This window comes from Myxocyprinus asiaticus, chromosome 12 (assembly GCF_019703515.2).
Source record: "Myxocyprinus asiaticus isolate MX2 ecotype Aquarium Trade chromosome 12, UBuf_Myxa_2, whole genome shotgun sequence".
Lineage (NCBI taxonomy): Eukaryota > Metazoa > Chordata > Actinopteri > Cypriniformes > Catostomidae > Myxocyprinus > Myxocyprinus asiaticus.
The window spans coordinates 44,634,694-44,655,678 of NC_059355.1; the positions used below are offsets into that span (position 1 = coordinate 44,634,694).

General features: G+C 40.5%; 1 pseudogene; it reads right to left on the reverse strand.

The window, feature by feature from the left end:
- Nucleotides 1-201: 201 nt before the first annotated feature.
- On the reverse strand, nucleotides 202-8,158 carry LOC127448812 (ral guanine nucleotide dissociation stimulator-like; annotated as a pseudogene).
- Between the last annotated feature and the right edge of the window lie 12,827 nt (nucleotides 8,159-20,985).

Sequence of the window (20,985 nt, forward strand, 5' to 3'; positions counted from 1 at the left end):
AGATGCATTTATTAATTCATTTTCACTGCAGTAGAACAATTGTAAAACAAATACAAACATATTAAATAAAGATGAGGCAATGCCACTAACTGAACCTTAACATTCCAACAGTGTTCGATAATTATATATATATATATATATATATATATATATATATATATATATATATATATGTAGATAAAACAAAATATAAAATGTCTGGATAATACTGCTTTCCCTTATACATAGAAGATGTGTGAATATGAGTGAAAAGTTGTTTTGTTTAGGTGAAAAAGAAATAACAAGGCCTGAGGTCTTTCTCAGCATCCCACATTTACTTGTAAGTTGTGCTTTTCTATACATACAAAGATGCATTTATTAATCTTCACATAAGTAGAACAACTGTAGAACAATTACAAAAAGTTCTATAGTACATATTCCCCGTGATGATAGTCAACTGTCACTAGTTATAAGCAGTCAAAAGAGAATCCTTTAATTTAGTCTGGATTGATCTGTATAGCCCGGAAGGTTAAAAGTGTTCTTCAAGAAAACAGGCAGTGTTCACAAGCTAAATTAACAGTCCCAAAAGTCAAAACAGCCACGTACCTGTACAGGTAATATTGTAACTATATATATTTTTTTAAAAAACAGCCATGGTAGCTGAGATTGTGATATCATATTTTTCTATCGAAGGCTAAGAGAATATGTTAAAAAATCAATCAAATGAAAATGTTTTTTAAGTAGCCCCTGAGGTCCATGTCTCAGCAGTAGACCTTCAATACTGTGTCAGCTGCAGCCTTGCTATGGAGGCCCCTCCAGTCCCTGCAGCCAACTAGTCCATTGTAGCCCCACCACAGAGGCCCATTCGGTCCCTCTTTCGGTCGCCCCTGAGGGCCCAGTCTCAAAGGCAACCCCAGAGATCTCTGTTGGAACCCCAGAGATCTCAGGCAATGGATTCGCTGCAGCTCTGCCATGAAGTCCCCTCTGGTCCATGTTTCAACTGCCCCTGAGGGCCCAATCTCAGAGGCAGTTCAGGAGTTCCCTGTCTCAGCTGCAGTCAATGGGTGCACTGTAGCACCACCATGAAGGCCCCTCTGGTCCCTTTTTCGCCCGCTCCTGAGGGCCCAGTCTCAGAGGCAGCCTTAGCTGCAGTCAGTTAGTCCATTGTAGCCCCACCACAGAGGCCCATTCAGTCCCTGTTTTGCCGCATCTGAGGGCCCATTCTCAGAGGCAACCCCAGAGTTCCTTGTCTCAGCTGCAGGCAATGGGTGCACTGTAGCCCACCATGGAGGACTTTTTTGTCCCTTTTTCGGCCACCCCTGAGGTCCCAATCTCAGAGGCAGTTCAGGAGTTCCTTGTCTCAGCTGCAGTCAATGGGTGCACTGTAGCACCACCATGAAGGCCCCTCTGGTCCCTTTTTCGCCCACCCCTGAGGGCCCAGTCTCAGAGGCAGCCCTAGCTGCAGCCAACTAGTCCATTGTAGCCCCACCACAGAGGCCCATTTGGTCCCTGTTTTGGCCGCCCCTGAGGGCCCAGTCTCAGACGCAACCCCAGAGTTCTCTGTCTCAGCTGCAGTCAATGGGTGCACTGTAGCACCACCATGAAGGCCCCTCTGGTCCCTTTTTCGCCCGCCCCTGATGGCCCAGTCTCGGAGGCAGCCTTAGCTGCAGCCAACTACTCCATTGTAGCCCCACCACAGAGGCCCATTCAGTCCCTGTTTCGGTCGCCCCTGAGGGCCCAGTCTCAGAGGCAACCCCAGAGATCTCAGGCAATGGATTCGCTGCAGCCCTGCCATTAAGTCCCCTCTGGTCCATGTTTCAACTGCCCCTGAGGGCCCAATCTCAGAGGCAGTTCAGGAGTTCCCTGTCTCAGCTGCAGTCAATGGGTGCACTGTAGCACCACCATGAAGGCCCCTCTGGTCCCTTTTTCGCCCGCTCCTGAGGGCCCAGTCTCAGAGGCAGCCTTAGCTGCAGTCAATTAGTCCATTGTAGCCCCACCACAGAGGCCCATTCAGTCCCTGTTTTGCCGCATCTGAGGGCCCATTCTCAGAGGCAACCCCAGAGTTCCTTGTCTCAGCTGCAGGCAATGGGTGCACTGTAGCCCACCATGGAGGACTTTTTTGTCCCTTTTTCGGCCACCCCTGAGGTCCCAATCTCAGAGGCAGTTCAGGAGTTCCTTGTCTCAGCTGCAGTCAATGGGTGCACTGTAACACCACCATGAAGGCCCCTCTGGTTCCTTTTTCGCCCACCCCTGAGGGCCCAGTCTCAGAGGCAGCCCTAGCTGCAGCCAACTAGTCCATTGTAGCCCCACCACAGAGGCCCATTCGGTCCCTGTTTTGGCCACCCCTGAGGGCCCAGTCTCAGACGCAACCCCAGAGTTCTCTGTCTCAGCTGCAGTCAATGGGTGCACTGTAGCACCACCATGAAGGCCTCTCTAGTCCCTTTTTCGCCCGCCCCTGAGGGCCCAGTCTCAGAGGCAGCCTTAGCTGCAGCCACTACTCCATTGTAGCCCCACCACAGAGGCCCATTCGGTCCCTGTTTTGGCCGCCCCTGAGGGCCCAGTCTCAGACACAACCCCGGAGTTCCTTGTCTCAGCTGCAGGCAATGGGTGCACTGTAGCCCGTCATGGAGGCCTCTCTGGTCCCTTTTTCGGCCACCCCTGAGGGCCCAGTCTCAGAGGCAGCCTTAGCTGCAGCCAACTACTCCATTGTAGCCCCACCACAGAGGCCCATTCGGTCCCTGTTTCGGTCGCCCCTGAGGGCCCAGTCTCAGACACAACCCCAGAGATCTCTGTTGGAACCCCAGAGATCTCAGGCAATGGATTCGCTGCAGCCCTGCCATTAAGTCCCCTCTGGTCCATGTTTCAACTGCCCCTGAGGGCCCAATCTCAGAGGCAGTTCAGGAGTTCCTTGTCTCAGCTGCAGTCAATGGGTGCACTGTAGCACCACCATGAAGGCCCCTCTGGTCCCTTTTTCGCCCGCTCCTGAGGGCCCAGTCTCAGAGGCAGCCTTAGCTGCAGTCAATTAGTCCATTGTAGCCCCACCACAGAGGCCCATTCAGTCCCTGTTTTGGCCGCATCTGAGGGCCCATTCTCAGAGGCAACCCCAGAGTTCCTTGTCTCAGCTGCAGGCAATGGGTGCACTGTAGCCCACCATGGAGGACTTTTTTGTCCCTTTTTCGGCCACCCCTGAGGTCCCAATCTCAGAGGCAGTTCAGGAGTTCCTTGTCTCAGCTGCAGTCAATGGGTGCACTGTAGCACCACCATGAAGGCCCCTCTGGTCCCTTTTTCGCCCGCTCCTGAGGGCCCAGTCTCAGAGGCAGCCCTAGCTGCAGCCAACTAGTCCATTGTAGCCCCACCACAGAGGCCCATTCGGTCCCTGTTTTGGCCACCCCTGAGGGCCCAGTCTCAGACGCAACCCCAGAGTTCTCTGTCTCAGCTGCAGTCAATGGGTGCACTGTAGCACCACCATGAAGGCCTCTCTAGTCCCTTTTTCGCCCGCCCCTGAGGGCCCAGTCTCAGAGGCAGCCTTAGCTGCAGCCAACTACTCCATTGTAGCCCCACCACAGAGGCCCATTCGGTCCCTGTTTTGGCCGCCCCTGAGGGCCCAGTCTCAGACACAACCCCGGAGTTCCTTGTCTCAGCTGCAGGCAATGGGTGCACTGTAGCCCGTCATGGAGGCCTCTCTGGTCCCTTTTTCGGCCACCCCTGAGGGCCCAGTCTCAGAGGCAGCCTTAGCTGCAGCCAACTACTCCATTGTAGCCCCACCACAGAGGCCCATTCGGTCCCTGTTTCGGTCGCCCCTGAGGGCCCAGTCTCAGAGGCAACCCCAGAGATCTCTGTTGGAAGCCCAGAGATCTCAGGCAATGGATTCGCTGCAGCCCTGCCATTAAGTCCCCTCTGGTCCCTTTTTCGGCCACCCCTGAGGTCCCAATTTCAGAGGCAGTTCAGGAGTTCCCTGTCTCAGCTGCAGGGAATGGGTGCACTGTAGCACCGCCATGAAGGCCCCTCTGGTACTTTTTTCGGCCATGCCTGAGGGACCAGTATCAGAGGCAGCCTTAGCTGCAGCCAACTAGTCCATTGTAGCCTCACCACAGAGGCAACCACTCAATTTCCTGCCCTTGAGGTCCTTGTCTCACTGCAGCCCAAGAGTCCACTGCTATCCTTTTAAAGAAGCCCTTGGTTATTGCAAACCCTTTCTGGGAGTTCTTTTAGTGGCAAGTTGAAGGAGCACTGCGTTTCCTCAGCAAGAAGTCATCATTGCCAGATGCGTTCATGGAATAGAAGGCATTTCCTTTATCTGGCATTCTGACCTCTGTGGGGTAAAGTAGAACAAAAATGTAAATGTCAGCATGTCTTACTGGAAATTAAAAACACTCTTTAATTAAGTTCTTTACCTTGCTGTTTTGAGGCTATCTGTGATAGTTTGTAGTCTTCTGACTTCTCACTCTCAAAGCGGTGTCTGTCCATGGCTCTCTCTCCTAATGACACAAGGTGTTGGGCCATGGTCAGTTTTATATCAAGATGAATTATACAAAGTTATACAAAATATTGCAAGATTGCCCTTCACATCACATGATGCAGATCTTATGTCTCCCACTCACCAAGATGCTCTTGCACACGTTGCGATTGTCTACATCAAGGCTGACCCTGATAATGCAGCAGTCTTTCACCTGCTGGTTGTACAAGGGCATGGACAGACAGTCAGAGAGACCAGAAATCTGGGAGGCCTGCTGAGTGGAGATGGAGACTGAAGTAGAGGAGGTGGAGCTGCTAAAGCCAGAGTCCTGTTCCAAGCTTATGACAGATGTAGAGGTGGATGCCTCAGAGAGCTGGTAAATATATGAAAAGTGATTCTTATTAAAAAAGAAAGAAAGATGAGTTTACAGCTCATTAAAAAAGCATATTAATGCAGGGCAAATGATAAAAGATTATTTAGAAAGTGCAAATACCATGGAAGAGGAATCAGATAGATGCTCGGTTGCACTGGACTTTGAGTTAGAAGCCCTTGCACTGGTGTAGCCTGACTCCTTGCTCACGCGTTTCTTTTTGCTCACTGGTGGCTCGATCTCACAGGACCGAGAGTAGCTGAAATGTAAAGACACCATAGATTTTAAGTGTCTAATTTTAAGATCTCTCTCCCTCTCTCTTTCTCCCCCTCTCTTTTTCTTTATCTCTCTCTCCCTCTCTTTCTTTCTTACTTTCTTACCTCTCTGTCTCTGTAAGTGTCTCTACTCTCCTAAACCACTCAGTGAAGTGCTGGTTTTGTGTGACCTTATAGTAACAGCAGGTCAGCAGCAGCAACTTGATTACTTCAAACTCCTAAATAGCAGACAGAAATTATGCTCAGTTCTATTCAATGTTTTTGAACAAAATAACTGTTCTTCTTGGTCCACCCTTTACAATATTATAATTTATGTGCACATGAACTCACCTTCCTCCTCTTCACAAAATTAATCAGCCCATTCTGAAAAGATAATAGACTCTGTTTTAGAAAGGCAACCTATTACATCAAAATAACATTTTCTAGTTGAAAGAACATTTCAGATGTCCATTTCTTCCCCACCTCAAGATGATCTTTCATTGCAGTGTCTTAACATGATGACGTCAGTAAGGAAAGTTCCATGGTATGGAACAGCTCCATACATGACCCCATAAACAGCAGGAAGAAGGTGAGAGACACAGTGGAAATAAAGATAAAGGTCTGATTTCCTGTTGCCGTTCATCATGTTAATCTGGCATCACTTTACTGACAACTCTTCTTGTACATACCATTTCTCTTTGCTGATGGTGTTTTCTCTGGGCTCCTTTGTGGTTCATCTTGAGGATGGCTGTTTTTGAGGTGCCCTCCTGTGAAGATATCAGTTTAAAATGAACTTTAAAGCTGGATTTCAGAAGGCCAAAAGTTCTGATGTGCAGATATCTATAGATAACTCAGTGCTTTCAACACTAATGGATAGTGAAGATGTCTATCAGTTGCACTAGAAAATACAAAACAAAAGCAACAGATACTGACAGCCAATGCACATGGCTTACTGTGTATACAGTGTATCAAGTATGAAAAATACATACTGAAAATGTTAGTGAGTTTAGTATGGTGTAACACACACACACACACACACACACACACACACACACACACACACACACTGGTTAGCAAATTTTGTACTCACCTTAATGAAAAGCTGTCTGCTGAGAGCATAGTTGTTGTCATCTGAAAAGATGTCTGACAACTCTTGGAAAGTCTGATAACTTTCCCTGTAAGCAGCACAAAATGTCTCAGTTATAAACAGTTAAATCCACATGAAATCCAAACACTGTACTTAACTCGCATTTAACTACATGCCACTCTTTACACAAATCTCAACCCTCATCTCCAAAAGCCAAACTCTAAATCATGCATGTCTTTCACATATTGGTTTACATGGTTTAGCTTTAACAAGCCAGCAAACAGAATGTTAAACTATTATCTTTAACTCTGACTCATTGTTGGCAGACTCTTACCTGGACACCTCATTCCAGGTCTTCTTCAGTCAATGGGTGGCAGTGCTCTGGAGGGCTAACAGGTATGGCTTTCAGAGAAGAGAAGCTCTTCAGGATACGGCACCTCTGATGTCAAGACATACAAATCCATATTCATGAACTGAGACACTAAAACACTTGTAGTGTGGACTGCTTGTTTATACAGTAAAAGAAGCCTTTTAGATACAACAGCAAGTCATGTCTTCCTACAACAAAGTAATGTGAGTGTGGTGCCTCACCTTGGTGACCTCTATCCAGTGCTCAATGAGCTTTGCTTTCTGATGGGGTGTCGGAGCACTGTTACTCAGGTATGTGATGATAACAGTGTTGGCCACACTGTTAAATTGAGCAACAGTGGCCCGGATCGTGGGGGCCAGGTGCTCTTTCCCCTTCCTCGCTGGGACCAAACGCCACCCAAGCAATGGTAGGGCACAACCCTCTCAAACAGCTCCTGTGGAAAACAATGATCACTGTCTGGTTATGGGAACAAGTTAAAGTTGACTCAAGCCTTTTAATGGTGAGCATGTTATCCAGGAAACACTGGTTTCATTTACATTTGCATTCAAAGAATTTTGCTTCATCCAAGAACTTCCAAACACCTTGTGATTCCCATCCCTAATCCTCAACCATTAGATTACATAGACTCCTGTCATTAGAATACTCTGTCAATTTGTTGAGGTTTTACCGCATCCATGATTGTCAGCTGGTCAGTCATCAGAGCAGAACTGAAGGACAAGAATTCAATGGGGGAAAATTCCTTTTCCAAGCTGCTTTCCTCCGGCATGGCAAAGGGGAAGGTGAAGGGGTCACCTGCAGAGAATGAGACAGGTTGTCAAAGAGGCCTATTTCAGTTTGGAGGACCATCTCTTAGTTGTTCAGCCTTGAATGCAGAGCTTTACTCCAGAAGATCAGAAATGACACTACCTTCAGGCTCAACCTCCGAGCTTAGCTGGAAACGCTCCAGCAAGTCAAGCACCCTTCGCTCCAGATCAGATCCCGGGAAGTGGCGATGCAAGTAAGATGATAAGTTCTGCAGGCATCCATGGTCTGGAGGACTCCAGAAATCCTCAGGATACTGAGTCAACCACGTACTCAGGATGGATGCGATGGTGCTGCAGTGCACATAATTAAACATGGACAATAGCAGTCAACTTTTAACAGCAGCTAAATTAATTGGGCTCTAAGTAATGCTCAACATTTTAGTTTCAAAATTGTATGTGTATAAGGGAAAGTTGATTTTAATCACCTTATTGCCTTCAATAGTTCATTTTAAATGGTCGTGTGGAGTGACAAATTAATTGAATTAGTTGAATCAGCTGAATAATATAAATAAATACTTCTTCAACCCTGAGTGATGTTCTGGAGTTGGTCCATCTGAGGTCGGCTCAGGGAGTTTGCCATACCTGATAGATCAGAATGCATTTTAAAAATATTTTACAGTGTAATTTCATATTTGCCACAGTAGATGGGTCTATTAACATATTGTGTATTGATGGTCTGTGTACCTGTTGAGCAGAGGGTCCAGCACCTGCTCTGTGTTGGCAAAAGCTCGGTAGGTGCAGAGAAAAACGTTCATGTGCATGTGATCATTCTGCTGAAAAGCTGACACCATGTGCTCCACCAACTTCTCCAGGGTGCTAACCTTTATAGTCCAACCCATGCATGAACCGAGGGCAGGATCTCCATCCACATCCAGCCACTGCTGTCCCTCACTGGCAGTCTGGTGGAGCGGCACCTTCCGGAGTCTGCCTCCCTCCTCAACCTCCTCTATAATCTAGTATCTGGTGCTAATATTCTGATCAGATGTTCCCTTTAAATAAACTTAACTTGTTCATTACAGTTATAAAGTCGAGTAACCATATGTGCCAAGAATAATTTTGACTCGTCCTTCCTTTTCTTTTTCCCCTCTTTTTAAAAAAAAAAAAAAAAAAAAAGCGAAAATCGAGGTTACAGTGAGGCAGTTACAATGGAAGTGAATGGGGCCAATTTTTGGAGGGTTTAAAGGCAGAAATGTGAAGCTTATAATTTTACAAAAGCACTTACATTAATTCTTCTGTTAAAACTTGTGTATTATTAGAGCTGTAAAGTTGTAGTAGGCTTTCAGAGTTTATGACATTAAGTTACCATGGAAACAAAGTTGTAAAATTGAATATGACTTAACTTTACATAATTTTACACAGAAAAGGTTAGTAAGCCATTTGATTACACTAAACTCATGTTTGCATGCATATTGTTTACATCTTGTGGCTACTTTTGAAACAGTGAGTATTTTGACGTTTACAATTTGGCCCCCATTCACTTCCATTGTAAAGTGGCTCACTGTAACCCAGATTTTTGCTGCTGCTTTTCTTTCTTTTATTTTTTTTGTAAAGAAAAGGAGGGAGGAGTTTAAGTGAATTTTTGTGGTGACATTATTTTCAACATTATGCCACAAATACTGTTGATTGAGTCTGTGAGCTTGTATTGAACCCCAAATATTCCTTTAAGAGTCTGAATTCTCTCTCTGACCAACACATTTAAAGATTAAAACAAGAAAAAATTAATTGCATTTATTACTGAAAATCTGAGGGGGTACTTCAAGTAAATAATTTAGTTTATTATGACAAAAAAGATTGGGAAACTCTCCTAAGGACAGGTGCCTATATTGAGTACTCAACTTCAAATACACAACTCTTTCTTCAGGTTTTCATGTGTTACACAAATATCTACTAATGCATACAGAATTTACACAGAAGAAACATCTAACTTTTAGACCTATGGTATTAATTGTTATCCAACAACCTGGAGATAAAAAGATGTATGAATCACTTAAAAGGCATCAAAACTTTTGACAGCAGAAATAAAATATTGGATTTATAAAAATAACCGCGGTAAAGTTAGTTTGACGTTCGACATTCATTAGATATTCGGTTTCTCTTACCCGCGCTCTCTTCAGTCGACAATCTTACAAAGATGTCTTTAGCACACTTGGTTTAAAAGGAGTACAACTATACTATATGGGCATACAAATATATGGATTTACTACAGGTGAGATTATTACAGTATGATCAATTACATAAGTACAGTAATCAATTATTTTAGAACAATCTTCACTAAAATTCACCAAAATGATATTTTCTCATTCTAAAGGCTGTAGTAACTTCCCAGAGGATAGACGGACTTCATACAGGTGCGATTATTACAGCATTTATAACAATATGAGTACAATAATGAATTATTTTAGAAAAAAATAAATAGTTGTGCTTTTCCACCTCCACCCACATAATTATTGTGCCCTTCTTTTCCCCTATGAATTTATACTCTGCCTGTTATTTAGCTTTTTGCTAGATCATCATGTGTTAGATCATTTGCTTTCTGTCTGTTCCTGCTACTTGTTCAGGGAGTTTTGTATGTTCCTTGTGTGTCTCTAAATTAAGGCTTTCTTCATCTGGTTTTCTGCCTCCCTGCCTGTTGCGACCAATGCTACTTTACGTTTTTCTTGCCCTGATTTAATGAATTTGCCCTCTGATTGGACTTCCACTATAAATTTAGTTCTGTTCTCCCTGCTCTACCCATGAATGTCTGGGCAGTGAGAGCCTAGAAAAGAAGCATACAATGAAATTATTACTTCAAATGAAAGTAAAATTGATACATTTGAGGCAAATGGTCCTGACTGAAACAACCATGGATTAAAACCATTGTACAACTTAGGGATCATTATAAAAGAGTTTTTGAAAAAATAAATACCACAGATGTCCTACTTATTTGTTACTGGGAACTATCACAGTAATATTATTTTCATGTTTTAATGTGTTTTAAACATTTTCCACCATGTTTATTAGTCCTGTCTCTTCATTGGTCTATGTTTATGAGTCTTGTTATCAGTTCTGTTTTATCATTGTTCTTGTTTCATTGCCTTGTTATCATGTTCATTAGTTTAGTCTCGTCATTGGTTGTCTCTGTCATGTGGTTACCCATCTTCATGTATTTAAGCCCTCATATTTGCCATTGTCTTTTGTCGAGTATTGTTTTGGTGTAACGTTGTCAAGTTGCTATGTTTGTTTCATTTTGGATTTCACGTTGTTAATAAATACTGCACTTGGGCTCACTCGTCATAGTCTGTTCCTGTCTTCAGCCTGTCTCAACGTTACAGTTACTTTTATATCAGGTCTTATCTCACTTCATATCAAATGAAATATCTGATGAAACATCCAGTTGGAGAAATACTCAAACAAACAGTTTCCTTGCATTAAGTTTGCATTGGAAACTTCAACTGGATGTTGCATTGAAAATGGAGAAGACTCCGATTACAAAAAGCTGATGGATGACTTTACATTTACATTTATGCATTTGGCAGACACTTTTATCCAAAGTGACTTATAGTGCACTTATTACAGGGACAATCCCCTTGGAGCAACCTGGAGTTAAGTGCCTTGCTCAAGGACACAGTGGTGGTGGCTGTGGGGATCGAACCAGCAACCTTCTGATTACCAGTTCAGTGCTTTAGCCCACTACACCACCACCACTCCATTCATAATCCACTTTGTCTTGTATTATAGAAAACAACTGCAGCTGAATATCACAAACATAAAAAAGCTGGTGGTGGACTTTGAAGGAACACCTGAGTCTGACTATCATTGAGGCACAGGACGCAACAGTACATCAGAGCAGATGACTAAAAATATGTAAAGGAAATGATCAGAAAGGACAGCTATACTAGATTTGATATACATTTACTGAAGTCAGATGTTAAAGCATCCTCTCCACAACAGCGATTTTATGAGCACCGTGCTCTAGGAAGCGATAGTGGAGATCTCTCTTGCTGTCAGCAATCAGACTTTATTATGCCATCTCTCCTGTTAAGCCTATATAACAGGAAGCAGATACAGTATTAACAGAAATGTATAGAATTGTTTCTAAAATAATTGATTTCTGTATTCATATAATAGAACATACTGTAATAATCTCACCTGCTGTAAGTCCATATATCCTCTGAAAGGTTACTACAACATTTAAAATGAGAAAATATCATTTTGGTGAATTTTAGTGAATATTTTTCTAAAATAATTGATTACTGTACTGATATAATTGATCATACTGTAATAATCTCACCTGTAGTAAATTCATATATCCTCTGGGAAGTTATTAGAACATTCTGAATGTGAAAATGTATTTTACTGGTTTTTTTTTTTTTTTTTCTTCATGTATAACTTGATTGCTGTAATTGAATGAATGAGTGGACATCTCCTATGTTTTAGCGTAGTGGGTGGAGTTTTCAGACGGTCCCTTACATCTGTTAGGCAGTCAAAGCGCGTCGGAGCATTTCAGGCGTAATTTTGCAGCCACACCAAACGTTGACTGTTCTGAATCCAATTTGTATGCCCATATAGTATAGTTGTACTCCCTTTAAACCAAGTGTGCTAATGACATCTTTGTAAGATTGTCGACTGAAGAGAGCGCGGGTAAGAGAAACCGAATATCTAACGAATGTCGAACGTCAAACTAACTTTACCGCGGTATAAAACCGATGGATGTTATTTTTTCCTCTACACTTACCAGATCATAGTGCTGATCCTCTTCAATCTCGCTCGCACAACACGAGCCACAAAAGCGTGACAGGAGCCGAACAAGCCGATCGGTCCACGTCATCGCCTTCTCAAGAGTTTTCTTACAAAAAAACAAGAAATGAAATCCTCGTTGATGGGAATAAAATACTCGAACAACAAAGCGCAAGGAACACAAGTGTGTCTGTCAAACTCTTAACTCCCTCTCAACGCAAACCAGAAAGTGACTGTTTTAATGTCAAACATTCGAATGTTACTATAACGACCATTCGTATCATGACGACACGTGCATGCAGCAATCACTATTTATTTCAGCATATTTTGGATTCATATTATGTTATGTATACCTATATCTCATTTGTATTGCACAGAAGACATAAAAAATGGCATTTTACAATAAGGTTGTTACCGATGTCATATGCGATAGGCCATTGCATCATAAATCTAAAGCACACAAGTAGAGATAGCTGAATAAAATAAGCTGAAATTTGGATAATTACAACTCTGTCTGCTATTTAATTAGGCCAGTACAATAGGGTGTAAAATCTGTCTCCACTAGTGAAAATGCTTCTGTTTTGTAGCTTACTATTTATAATTTAATTCAAAAAGAAAATACAAATAATATTATCAGAATAACAATAAGTAAAAGTTGGGAAATTTACTTAGAATTTCTTAATATTGTGTATGTGCCACTTTAACTGACAGCATACACTCAAACTGTTAAACTCCAAACATTTAAAAAAAGAATTTACATTGTACATCTTGTACAATTTGCTTACATTTAATTACTCTAAAAAACAAACAAACAAAAAACAGTTTAAGATTTACTAATTTAAATTTAATAAAATCCCATCAAACTGAATTGAGTAATCTTAAATAAAAAATGTATAGTTGTGCTCAAAAGTTTGCATACCCTGGCGGAATCTGTGAAATTTTGGCATTGATTTTGAAAATATGACTGATCATGTAAAAAAAAAAAAAACCTGTCTTTTATTTAAGGATAGTGATCATATGAAGCCATTTATTATCACATAGTTGTTTGGCTCCTTTTTAAATCATAATGATAACAGAAATCACCCAAATGGCCCTGATCAAAAGTTTACGTACCCCTGAATGTTTGGTCTTGTTACAGACACACAAGGTGACACACACAGGTTTAAATGGCAATTAAAGGTTAATTTCCCACACCTGTGGCTTTTATAAATTGCAATTAGTGTCTGTGTATAAATAGTCAATGAGTTTGTTAGCTCTCATGTGGATGCACTGAGCAGGCTAGATACTGAGCCATGGGGAGCAGGAAAGAACTATCAAAAGACCTGTGTAACAAGGTAATGGAACTTTATAAAGATGGAAAAGGATGTAAAAAAATATCCAAAGCCTTGAAAATACCAGTCAGTACTGTTCAATCACTTATTAAGAAGTGGAAAATTTGGGGATCTCTTGATACCAAGCCAAGGTCAGGTAGACCAAGAAAGATTTCAGCCACAACTGCTAGAAGAATTGTTCGGGATACAAAGAAAAACCCACAGGTAACCTCAGGAGAAATACAGGCTGCTCTGGAAAAAGACGGTGTGGTTGTTTCAAGGAGCACAATACGACGATACTTGAACAAAAATGAGCTGCATGGTCGAGTTGCCAGAAAGAAGCCTTTACTGCCCCAATGCCACAAAAAAGCCCAGTTACAATATGCCCGACAACACCTTGACACGCCTCACAGCTTCTGGCACACTGTAATTTGGAGTGACGAGACCAAAATAGAGCTTTATGGGCACAACCATAAGCGCTAAGTTTGGAGAGGGGTCAACAAGGCCTATAGTGAAAAGAATACCATCCCCACTGTGAAGCATGGTGGTGGCTCACTGATGTTTTGGGGGGTTGGGAGCTCTAAAGGCACGGGGGAATCTTGTGAAAATTGATGGCAAGATGAATGCAGCATGTTATCAGAAAATTCTGGCAGACAATTTGCATTCTTCTGCACGAAAGCTGCATATGGGACACTCTTGGACTTTCTAGCACGACAATGACCCTAAGCACAAGGCCAAGTTGGCCCTCCAGTAGTTGCAGCAGAAAAAGGTGAAGGTTCTGGAGTGGCCATCACAGTCTCCTGACCTTAATATCATCGAGCCACTCTGGGGAGATCTCAAACGTGCGGTTCATGCAAGACGACCAAAGACTTTGCATGACCTGGAGGCATTTTGCCAAGACGAATGGGCAGCTATACCACCTGCAAGAATTTGGGGCCTCATGGACAACTATTACAAAAGACTGCACGCTGTCATTGATGCTAAAGGGGGCAATACACAGTATTAAGACCTAAGGGTACGCAGACTTTTGAACAGGGGTCATTTCATTTTTTCTTTGTTGCCATGTTTTGTTTTAATGATTGTGCCATTCTGTTATAGCCTACAGTTGAATATGAATCCCATAAGAAATAAAAGAAATGCGTTTTGCCTGCTCACTCATGTTTTCTTTAAAAATGGTACATATATTATCAACTCTCCAAGGGTATGCATACTTTTGAGCACAACTGTATATATATAAATGATATATATTTAATTTTGTTAAACATTACACATTTCAATTTTGATGGAAGTTTGTTATCAAACTGAAATGTATACATTTAAAAAATAGGCTTCTTTTTATTTTTATTATTTTTTTATTTATTAGTGTAGTGACCTAGAAATATTGGATTTCAAAATGTGAACAAATTCAAAACTATGATGTAAAATTATGAAATAATCTACAATGATTTTTAGCTCCACTGTACAAAAGGTCAGATTTCCTTGCAGGCTTCTATTGAAGTACACAAAATTCTCCTCGCAACATTATCAAATCATGCTGGATGACATGGACTATTAGGTTTTGAACAACTTCAAACAAATTTTTGAGTCTATGCCAGCTGGAGTGCATGCTGTCATTAAAGCAAAAGGGCGGTATACCATATATAAGAAGTTTTGAAATTCATGTACAATTTTTTTTTAACCTTTTACTCAAAATATGCAGATGTAACTTGTCATTTGTTTTTATTTTATTTTTTATAAATTATAAAAGAGTGCAAAATAGAAGCATTATGCAGCCCACAACATAACAGAACACAATTATGATCAAATATGAGGATGATAATTTGTGTGGCCTGTTTAAAGGGATAGTTCACCCAAATATGAAAATTCTCTCATCATTTACTCACCCTCATGCCACCCCAGTTGTGTATGACTTTCTTTCTTCTGCAGAACACAAACAAAGATTTTTTTTAGAAGAATATTTCAGCTCTGTAGGTCCATAAATGCAAGTGAATGGTGACCAGAACTTTGAAGGTCAAAAAAGGTAAAAGTAAAAAAAGTAAAATAGTAGTAGAATAGTAAAATAGTAGAATAGTAAAAAAGGACTTAAATATTGATCTGTTTCTCACCCATACCTATCATAGCCCTTTAGAAGACATGGATTTAACCACTTGAGTCTTATCGATTATTTTAATGCTGCCTTTATGAGCTTTTTGGGCCTTTAAAGTTCTGGCTGCCATTCACTTGAATTGATTGGACCAACAGAGATATTTTCTTTTAAAGTTTTCGTTTGTGTGCAGAAGAAAGAAAGTCATACACATCTGGGATGGCATGAGAGTGAGTAAATTATGAGGGTAAAATATCCCTTTAAGTTAAGCTTAAATACACAGAAACATCAGTTGGCTACTGGGTTCTTGGTGTCCCATATTTATTTGTAGTAATAAATCAATAATAATTCATAATAAAAAATAAATAAAAATTGTATTTGTTTGGACATACAAACACTCATTTATAATCTTCAAAAGTAAAACTTTTACAAATAAAACCAACTAAAAATATAATAAAATAAATATATAGCCTATATAAATTAAAAAACTTTGCATAATGCGCACTGCTAAGAAAAGCAACATTGCTTAACTTTTTTATAACTTCCATTAATAGACAATTTGTCTTTACTGTGAACTGGGGAACATCAAAGCTTTGAGAGGTACGTTTGTAACCCTTTCCAGCTTTATGCAAGTCAACAAATATTAGGTGTTCTGCGATAGTTTTTGTTTGAGGCGTTCCACCTGTTAAAGCTGAATATTTTACTATTGTTGGGACTTACTCGAAGATCTGATCAAATTTTATGACCAACTTATGCAGACGTCCATGTAAATCCAACGGGTTCACATACTTTTTTCTGCTGCTTTATATGGTATAGTGTATAAGCTTTTTAGTTTTATTTTATTTTACAAAGATTGTTAATGCATTTTTGATCTCATGCACGAATCCTCGGAATAATAGATTAAAAAAGTTATGCTTTTTAGTGTACGAATTGCATCCAAAAAAACAAAATCATCCTGAGACTTGAATGTGGCCCAAGTGAGGATTCGGCTTTTGGAGCCTCCATGCGCCCCCTGCGTGGAAGACTCCTGTTTAACCCATTTGAAACAGTGTGCCGCACTATAGATGTCTAAACACTCAAGCTGTCAGAAATGTCCAGATAATGTTCTTATGTATGTTATACACATTGTATGGCCTATAAGTGCATTTGGTAAATTCTTATCAAAGTCACCATTTGTTGCATGTAGAAAGATTTGAAACATGTTACAAAGCTGTAAAATGCAAATTTCTTGAAATAAGTGTCAAACGAATAGTTCGCCCCAAAATTTTCTCATCATTTACTGACACTCATGCCATTCTTCTGCAGAACACAAATAACATTTTTTAGAATAGTTCAGCTCTGTAGGTCCATACAATGCAAGTGAATGGTGACCAGAAAGCACATAAAGGTAGCATAAAAGTAATCCATATGACTCCAGTGGTTTAATCCATGTCTTCAGAAGCAATCTAAACAGCTTTGAGTGAGAACAGACCAAAATATAGCTCCTTTTTCAATATAAAAATTGATATCTGCAGTCTCCTTGGCGATCATGATTTCAAGCTTGATTACACTTCCTAGCGCCATCTAGCGTTCTGCGCATGCATAAAGCACTAGGAAGTGCAATCGAGCTTGAAGTCATGATCATGACTAGAGACTGGAATGGCAAGATGTACAGTGAAAAAGGTGAAATATTTTGGTCTGTTCTCACCCAAAACCAATTGGATCACTTCTGAAGACATGGATTAAACCACTGAAGACATATGGATTACTTTTGGGCTGCCTTTAAGTGCTTTTTGGAGCTTCAAAGTTATGGTCACCATTCACTTGCATTACATGGACCTAAAGAGCTGAGATATTCTTAAAATCTTCATTTATGTTCTGCAGAAGAAAGTCTTGCACATCTGGGATGGCATGAGGGTGAGTAAATGATGAGAGAAATTTCATTTTGGGTGAACGATCCCTTTAAGTATCCCTTAGTAGCCTATGCTTATAATTAAAGTTATTTCTCAAACCAGACGCTTTTGTGTCTTTAACTCTATGAAATTACCTTTGTAAATTGCACAGTTCTTCACTGTAATATCAGATGCATGTCTGTCCAGCAGATGGCGCTGAATGGGAGTATATCATGGAACGCATCCAGCACAATAGGCGTCGCTGCAGTTCACTGTATCATTGAGAGCGTCACAAAGTGAGTTGAAACTACTTCCTACCATTGCCATTTTTGTTTGTATATTTGCAATGTTCCAAAAAAAAAAAAAAACTACTTCCCATCTAGGGTGATGATGGTGAAGATTGTTTTCTTGACTGCAGCACAACCCAAAGCTGCAGGGGTTTCTATGAAACTGGTTTGTGTACTGGTACCACAAGCAAAACCTTAAAAGCCCGGTAGATTCACTTTTGTTACATTTAAGCAGTGGGAATGTATTTGAAACCACTCTCACGTTCTTTGAATCATTAATAATAATTGCCTAATACTCAGCTGAATGAAACTCATTTAAATAGTACTTAAAGCAATAAAAGTACTTTGCAGTACTTAAAAACCACATAATTCTGCATTTACACATTTAAAATAAGATGAATATCTCATTCGCACATTAGCACAGACCATCACAAATGTTTGAGACCCATTGAAACGTTGACAGATTTCAGTAGCAAGACTGAAACTCAAATATTATTAAGTCTTTTGTATTTAACAAGAACATATTTTGTGCTGTGGGCAATCTTCCCTACAGATTTAACTGAATTAATACCCATATTCATTATGTACATCATAATGCATGTGAGGTGGTTTATGTAAAGGAACAAATTGCTGATGCGTCATCAGCTGACAATACCCTTCATTTTTGACTGGATAAGCACTGCGGTTACTTATAAAAAAAATTATCTTCTTTTGCTTTGGTTGTGAAGAGCATAGAAACACAATGACATGTATGTCATTATCGGCATTATGAACCAGATGGCATAAGTAGTAATCTATGAATCGGAAAGCTATAAACATATAAACTAATTAAAAACTGAAAGATACAGAAAATATAGAGGAATCTACACTGCTCAAGGTGCTTTTTGCTGCATTACTACAAACCAATTGCTAGGTACCTTTAACACAACAGACAATACAAAGTTTAAACTTTTGCTTTAAACCTTACGAATTATACTCCGAAGTCTTCTATAGCAACATACACCAATAGCGGTTTGTTATTTACACCTAAATATGTTACAAACAATAAGATGTATCCATCATAAGATGATAAATGAATCATCAATCAATTGTAGCATATGTGCAGTGCACCACTGGAACATGGGCTCAATATTTGTTCATCATCCATGCTGGGAAAATCCTTAATTTTCCTGCAATACATGCAATCATGTAATGTTGTTCTTATATTGCGATTAACCATGTGCCTGGCCAGTTACAGGCCATCCAAATTGATTTCCTGAAATCATAGTAGGAAATGCCATGCATAATACTGTTGAAACCTACTAATAAATGAGAAATTATGAAAGTTTCTTGTTTTTTTAGAAACATGTGGTAAACTGTATATTACACCTTTAAGAACCACCATCACGGTAAGAGCAACTACATCATCCTTTATAGTTTGATTTGGGCCAAAAACAGAGTTAACCTTGTGAAAAGAGTGTGTGTGCGACTCAGACAGTGTTACACTCTTTTTTTTACTGCTGTAATTTGAATCTTTGTACAAAATGTACAGTAAGTGTGAGAGACATGGAAAAAAGCAACAAATACACTGAAAACACTTCTTATAGAGACAGAGTCAGGCAAAGGGGCGTTTGGTACTCAAATCTCACTCACTTATTGCTGCAGCGAGTCTGAACTAGAAAAAAAAAGTAAACATACTCAAATGTCATAGCTTATCATCTCCCCCCACACCAATCCCACCCCCCAAACAAAAACAAAATAATACTAATAATAATATTATATATATTTATATATATACACACACACCAATCAGCCACAACATTAAAACCACCTGCCTAATACTGCGTAGGTTCACCTCGTGCCGCCAAAACAGCACCAACCCACATCTAAAAAGAGCATTATGTGATGATATTCTTCTCACAACAATTGTACAGAGTGGTTATCTGAGTTACCGTAGACTTTGTCAGTTCGAACCAGTCTGGCCATTCTCCGTTGACCTCTCTCATCAACAAGGCATTTCCGTCCACAGAAATGCCACGCACTGGATGTTTTTTGTTTTTGGCACCATTCTGAGTAAATTCTAGAGACTGTTGTGTGTGAAAATCCCAGGAGATCAGCAGTTACAGAAATACTCAAACCAGCCCACCTGGCACCAACAATCATCCATGCGATTATCTAATCAGCCAATCGTGTGGCAGCAGTGCAGTGCATAACATCATGCAGATATGGGTCAGGAGCTTCAGTTAATGTTCACATAAACCATCAGAATGGGAAAAAATGTGAGCTCAGTGATTTGGACCGTGGCATGATTGTTGGTGCCAGATGGGCTGGTTTGAGTATTTCTGTAACTGCTGATCTCCTGGGATTTTCACACACAACAGTCTCTAGAGTTTACTCAGAATGGTGCCAAAAACAAAAAACATCCAGTGCGTGGCATTTCTGTGGACGGAAATGCCTTGTTGATGAGAGAGGTCAACAGAGAATGGCCAGACTGGTTCGAGCTGACAAAGTCTATGGAAACTCAGATAACCGCTCTGTACAATTGTGGTGAGAAGAATAGTATCTCAGAACGCTATTCTGAGATGCAGGTTGGGGCTGTTTTGGTGGCACGAGGGGGACCTACACAATATTAGGCAGGTGGTTTTAATGTTGTGGCTGATCGGTGTATGTATATAAATAACACCTGTACCACATTTTGCAGAAAACACAACTGGATCAGATCGGTCAAGACATTAGAGTTATTTGATTCAAATTATGGTGTTTTGGGGGAAAAAAAAAAAAAGTATAAAATAAATAAATAAAAAGAAAATAAATACTTTGTGTAACAAAGTGAACCATTAGAGCACCAAAAGCTGGCCCCTGCTTTCATGTGATTGGGAAGCAGGACAGGAAGTTGTGGTACAGAGAAGGGTTACGATTGGTCACCGTCCGGTGATGGGTGGCCTCTTTTGTTGGCATGTCAGTTTGTAGAGCAACTTTTTTTTAATATAAAGAAATTGACATGAATAATATGGGAGGGGGGATATTAACCCATATCTGACTGTGCAGCTATCAAAACAATTTGTACACTTAATACATCGACAGGTTTTCCCGTCTTTTTCACTCTTTTTAGCAAAGGAATTTGTTTTTTTTTGTTTTTTTTTTTACGAAGAGACAAGCAATGTTTTTGCATTTGGATTATTTTCTCCTTCAACAGAGTTAAAGCTATAAAAAAAAAAGAAAGAAGAAGAAGAAACGCCCCACACCCTGTCTCTAAAAATGATGAATATTGTTGCTGACCCTAAAGGCAAAGAAAACCTGTAAAAAGCAAACAAATATATATAAATAATATATTTACACATATAAATATATATTTATATATACCGTATATAATGTTTCTTGCTTTGTACTACACAGCATCAGGCGTTTCGTCTTGAATTC